We start from the raw sequence: 6491 nt of genomic DNA on the forward strand, positions 1-6491 counted from the left end.
AAAACCCTAAAAATCCTAAAAACCTTAGAAAACCCTAAAAAACCCAAAAAACACTAAAAAACTTTTTTATGCTTTTTTAGCGTTTTCAAGGTTTTTAGTGTTTCTAGGTTTTTAGGGTTTTTAGGGTTTTCTAGAGTTTTAAAGGTTTTCTAGGGTTTTTAGGGTTTTTTAGGAGTTTTTAGGATTCTCTAGGGGCTTTAGTGTTTTTTAGGGTTTTGTAGGGTTTGTTAGAATTTTCTAGTGTTTTGTAGGATTTTTAGCATTTTTTAGGGTTTTCTAGGGTTTTTAGAATTTTTTAGGGTTTTTAGGGTTTCCTATTATTCTTATGGTTTTTTAGTGTTTTCTAAGGTTTTTCTGGAGTTTTTACAGTTTTCTAGGATTTTTCAGGGTTTTCTAGGATTTTCTAGAGTTTTAAGAGATTTTTAGGGTTTTCTATGGTTTTTAGAGTTTTCTTGGGTTATTAGTGTTTTTTAGGGTTTTCTTTGGTTTTTAGGATTTTCTAGGGTTTTTTAGGGTTTTCTAGGGTTTTTAGGATTTTTCTAAGGTTTTCTAGTGTTTTTTTTTATCTTTTTAAGGTTTTTTTAGAGTTTTCTAGATTTTTAGTGGTTTTTAAATTTTTATAGGGTTTATAGTATTTTTTAGGGTTTTTAGGGTTTTAGTGTTTTTAAGGTTTTAAGGGTTTTTTAGGGTTTTCTAGGGGTTTTTAGTGTTTTTTAAGGTTTAAAGGATTTTCTAGGGTTTTTTTTAGGGTTTTTTGGGATTTTCTAGGGTTTTAGGATTTTTTTAGGGTTTTCTAGGATTTTTTAGGTTTTCTATGGTGTTCTATGATTCTTAGGGTTTTTTACGGTTTTCTAGAGTTTTTTACGGTTTTCTAGGATTTTTTGGGTTTTCTAGAGTTTTTGGAGTTTTTAGGGTTTTTCTATGGTTTTTACGATTTTCTAGGGCTTTTTATGATTTTTTTAATTTTTCTAGGATATTTTAGGAATTTTAGGATTTTTTTTGGGTTTTCTATCGCTGTTAGGGTTTTTTAAGGTTTTCTATCGTTGTTAGGGTTTTTTTAGGGTTTCTAGAGATTTTTAGGGTTTTTTAGGGTTTTCTAAGATTTTCTAGAATTTTTAGGGTTTTTTAACCCAAAACACTAGAAAACACTAAAAAACCCTACAAAACCCTAGAAAATGCGAAAAAACCGAATAAAACCGAGAAATTCCTAAAAAACCCTAGAAACCCTAAAAAACCCTAGAAAAACCCTAAAAACCCTAGAGAATCTTAAAAAATTCAGGAAATCCCTAAAAAACCCTGGAAAACCCTAGAAAACGCTAAAAACCTTAGAAAATCATAAAAACGCTAGAAAACCCTAAAAAACCCTAGAAAACACTAAAAACCCTAAAAAATCCTAAAAACCCTAGGAAACCCTAAAAAACCCTAAAACACCCTAAGAACCTTAGAAAATCCTAGAAAATGCTAAAAGCCCAAGAAAATGCTAAAAAATCCTAGAAAACCCTAAAAAATTCTAAGAACTCTAGAAAACCCTAGAAACCCAAAAAACCCTAGAAAACCCTAAAAAACCCTGAAAAATCCTAAAAACCCTAAAAAACCCTAAAAACCCTAAACCCTAAACCCTAAACCCTAAACCCTAGAAAACCCTAAAAAATCCTAAGAAACCCTTAATATCCAAAAAACACTAAAAACCCAAGAAAACCCTAAAAACCATAAAAGACTAAAAACCACTAGAAAACCCTAAAAAATCCTAAAAACCCTAGAAAACCCTAAAAACACTAAAATTTTTTTTTTGCTTTTTTTAGCGTTTTCAATGTTTTTAGTTTTCTAGGGTTTTTAGGGTTTTCTAGAGTTTTTAGGATTCTCTAGGGGTTTTAGTGTTTTTTAGGGTTTTGTAGGGTTTGTTAGAATTTTCTAGTGTTTTTTAGGCTTTTTAGCATTTTTTAGGGTTTTCTGGGGATTTTAGGATTTTTTAGGGTTTTGTAGGATTTTTTAGGTTTTTTAGGGTTTCCTATTAATCTTAGGATTTTTTAGAGTTTTCTAAGATTTTCTGGAGTTTTACGGTTTTCTAGGGTTTTTCGGGGTTTTCTAGAGTGTTAAGAGTGTTTTAGGGTTTTCTACGGTTTTTAGGATTTTTTAGGGTTTTCTAGGGTTTTTAGGGTTTTCTTGGGTTTTTAGTGTTTTTTAGGGTTTTCTATGGTTTTTAGGGTTTTCAAGTTTTTTAGTGTTTTTAGTGTTTTTAGTGTTTTTTAGAATTTTCTAGGTTTTTTAGTGTTTTTTAGAGTTTTCTAGGGATTATAGTGTTTTTTAGGGTTTTCTAGGGGTTTTTGGTGTTTTTAAGGTTTTAAGGGTTTTTTAGGGTTTTCTAGGGGTTTTTAGTATTTTTTAAGGTTTTAAGGGTTTTCTAGAGTTTTTTAGGGTTTTTTGGATTTTTTAGGGTTTTCTAGGATTTTTAGGGTTTTCTAGGGTGTTCTATGATTCTTAGGAATTTTTAGGGTTTTCTAGGGTTTTTTATGGTTTTTTAGGGATTTTTGGGTTTTCTAGGGTTTTCTAGAGTTTTTGGAGTTTTTAGGGATTTCTAGGTTTTTGTTTTCTAGGTTTTTAGGATTTTTAGTTTTTAGGATTTTTAGGTTTTTTATTTTTTCTAGGATCTTCTAAGATTTTTAGAGTTTTTTTGGGATTTTAGGGTTTTTTTTCTATTGTTTTCTATCGTTGTTAGGGTTTTTTTTAGGGTTTCTAGAGATTTTTAGGGTTTTTTAGGGTTTTCAAAGATTTTCTAGAATTTTTAGGGTTTTTAACCCAAAACACTAGAAAACACTAAAAAACCCTACAAAACCCTAGAAAACGCGAAAAAACCTAGAATTCCTAAAAAACCCTAGAGAATCTTAAATAATCCAAGAAAACCCTAAATGCCTGGAAAACCCTAGAAAACCCTAAAAAACCCTAGAAAACACTAAAAACCATAAAAAATCCTAAAACCCTAGGAAACCCTAAAAAACCCTAAGAACCCTAGAAAACCCTAGAGAATTCTAAAAAAATCCTAGAAAACCCAGAAATCCCTAAAAACCCTAGAAAATGCTAAAAACCCAAGAGAATGCTAAAAAATCCTAGAAAACCCTAAAAAACTCTAAGAACTCTAGAAAACTCCAAGAAACCCTAGAAAACCATAAAAACCCTAGAAAACATAAAAACCCAAAAAACATAGAAAACCCTAAAAACCCTAAAAACAAAAAACCCTAGAAAACCCTAAAAAACTTTAGAAACCCTAGAAAACCCTAAAAAACCATAAGAAATCCTAAATGTCCTAAAAACACTAAAAACCCAAGAAAACCCTAAAAACCCCTAGAAAACCCTAAAAATCCAAAAACCTTAGAAAACCCTAAAAAACCCAAAAAACACTAAAAAACTTTTTTATGCTTTTTAGCGTTTTCAAGGTTTTTAGTGTTTCTAGGTTTTTAGGGTTTTTAGCGTTTTCTAGAGTTTTAAAGGTTTTCTAGGGTTTTTAGGGTTTTTAGGAGTTTTAGGATTCTCTAGGGCTTTAGTGTTTTTTAGGGTTTTGTAGGGTTTGTTAGAATTTTCTAGTGTTTTGTAGGTTTTTAGCATTTTTAGGGTTTTCTAGGGTTTTTAGAATTTTTTAGGGTTTTGTAGGTTTTATTTTTTAGGTTTTATTTTTTAGGTTTTTTATTTTTAAGTTTTCTGATTTTTAGGTTTTCTAGGATTTTCTAGTTTAAGAGATTTTTAGGGTTTTCTACGGTTTTTAGGATTTTTAGGTTTTTTTTTTAGATTTTTTTTTTTTTTTAGGTTTTCTTGGTTTTTAGGATTTTCTAGGGTTTTTAGGGTTTTCTAGGGTTTTTAGGATTTTTCTAAGGTTTTCTAGTGTTTTTTTTATCTTTTTAAGGTTTTTTTAGAGTTTCTAGATTTTTAGTGGTTTTTAAATTTTTATAGGGTTTATAGTATTTTTTAGGGTTTTTAGGGTTTAGTGTTTTTAAGGTTTTAAGGGTTTTTTAGGTTTTCTAGGGGTTTTAGTGTTTTTAAGGTTTAAAGGTTTTCTAGGGTTTTTTTAGGGTTTTTTGGGATTTTCTAGGTTTTAGGATTTTTTTAGGGTTTTCTAGGATTTTTTAGGTTTTCTATGGTGTTCTATGATTCTTAGGGTTTTTTACGGTTTTCTAGAGTTTTTTACGGTTTTCTAGGATTTTTTGGGGTTTTCTAGAGTTTTGGAGTTTTTAGGGTTTTTCTATGGTTTTTACGATTTCTAGGGCTTTTTATGATTTTTTTAATTTTTCTAGGATATTTTAGGAATTTTAGGATTTTTTTTGGTTTTCTATCGCTGTTAGGGTTTTTTAAGGTTTTCTATCGTTGTTAGGGTTTTTTTAGGGTTTCTAGAGATTTTTAGGGTTTTTTAGGGTTTTCTAAGATTTTCTAGAATTTTAGGGTTTTTTAACCCAAAACACTAGAAAACACTAAAAAACCCTACAAAACCCTAGAAAATGCGAAAAAACCGAATAAAACCGAGAAATTCCTAAAAAACCCTAGAAACCCTAAAAAACCCTAGAAAAACCCTAAAAACCCTAGAGAATCTTAAAAATTCAGGAAATCCCTAAAAAACCTGGAAAACCTAGAAAACGCTAAAAACCTTAGAAAATCATAAAAACGCTAGAAAACCCTAAAAAACCCTAGAAAACACTAAAAACCCTAAAAAATCCTAAAACCCTAGAAACCCTAAAAAACCCTAAAACACCCTAAGAACCTTAGAAAATCCTAGAAAATGCTAAAAGCCCAAGAAAATGCTAAAAATCTAGAAAACCCTAAAAATTCTAAGAACTCTAGAAAACCCTAGAAACCCAAAAAACCCTAGAAAACCCTAAAAAACCCTGAAAAATCCTAAAAACCCTAAAAACCCTAAAAAACCTAAAAAACCCTAGAAAACCCTAAAAAACCTAAGAAACCCTTAATATCCAAAAAACACTAAAAACCCAAGAAAACCCTAAAACCATAAAAGACTAAAACCACTAGAAAACCCTAAAAATCCTAAAACCCTAGAAAACCCTAAAAACACTAAATTTTTTTTTTTGCTTTTTTTAGCGTTTTCAATGTTTTTAGTTTTCTAGGGTTTTTAGGTTTCTAGAGTTTTAGGATTCTCTAGGGGTTTTAGTGTTTTTAGGTTTTGTAGGGTTTGTTAGAATTTTCTAGTGTTTTTTAGGCTTTTTAGCATTTTTTAGGGTTTTCTGGGATTTAGGATTTTTTAGGGTTTTGTAGGATTTTTTAGGTTTTTAGGGTTTCCTATTAATCTTAGGATTTTTTAGAGTTTTCTAAGATTTTCTGGAGTTTTTACGGTTTTCTAGGGTTTTTCGGGGTTTTCTAGAGTGTTAAGAGTGTTTTTAGGTTTTCTACGGTTTTTAGGATTTTTTAGGTTTTCTAGGGTTTTTAGGGTTTTCTTGGGTTTTTAGTGTTTTTTAGGGTTTTCTATGGTTTTTTAGGGTTTTCAAGTTTTTTAGTGTTTTTAGTGTTTTTAGGTGTTTTTAGAATTTTCTAGGTTTTTAGTGTTTTTAGAGTTTTCTAGGGATTATAGTGTTTTTTTTAGGGTTTTCTAGGGGTTTTTGGTGTTTTTAAGGTTTTAAGGGTTTTTTAGGGTTTTCTAGGGGTTTTTAGTATTTTTTAAGGTTTTAAGGGTTTTCTAGAGTTTTTTAGGGTTTTTGGATTTTTTAGGTTTTCTAGGATTTTTAGGTTTTCTAGGTGTTCTATGATTTAGGAATTTTTAGGGTTTTTTAGGTTTCAAAGATTTCTAGAATTTTTAGGGTTTTTAACCCAAAACACTAGAAACACTAAAAACCCTACAAAACCCTAGAAAACGCGAAAAAACCTAGAAATTCCTAAAAAACCCTAGAGAATCTTAAATAATCCAAGAATACCCTAAATGCCTGGAAACCCTAGAAAACCCTAAAAAACCCTAGAAAACACTAAAAACCAATAAAAATCCTAAAACCCTAGGAAACCCTAAAAAACCCTAAGAACCCTAGAAAACCCTAGAGAATTCTAAAAAATCCTAAGAAAACCCAGAAATCCCTAAAAACCCTAGAAAATGCTAAAAACCAAAGAGAATGCTAAAAAAAATCCTAGAAAACCCTAAAAAACTCTAAGAATCTAGAAAACTCGAAGAAAACCCTAGAAAACCATAAAAAACCCTAGAAAACCAAAAAAACGCCAAAAAACAATAGAAAACCCTAAAAACCCTAAAAACAAAAAAACCCTAGAAAACCTAAAAAACTTTAGAATACCCCTAGGAAAACCCCCTAAAAAACTTTTCATGAAGAGGAATCCTAAATGTCCTAAAAACACAAATAAACCCAAGAAAAAAAGGCCCATAAAAAACCCCCTAGAAAAAAAAACCCTAAAAAAATCCAAAAAAAAAAAAAAAAAAGAACCTTAGAAAACCCTAAAAGACCAAAAAAACACTAAAAAAAAAAACCCCCTCCTTTATGCCCCCTTTTAGCGTT

Source organism: Arachis hypogaea, unplaced genomic scaffold (assembly GCF_003086295.3).
Source record: "Arachis hypogaea cultivar Tifrunner unplaced genomic scaffold, arahy.Tifrunner.gnm2.J5K5 arahy.Tifrunner.gnm2.scaffold_33, whole genome shotgun sequence".
Lineage (NCBI taxonomy): Eukaryota > Viridiplantae > Streptophyta > Magnoliopsida > Fabales > Fabaceae > Arachis > Arachis hypogaea.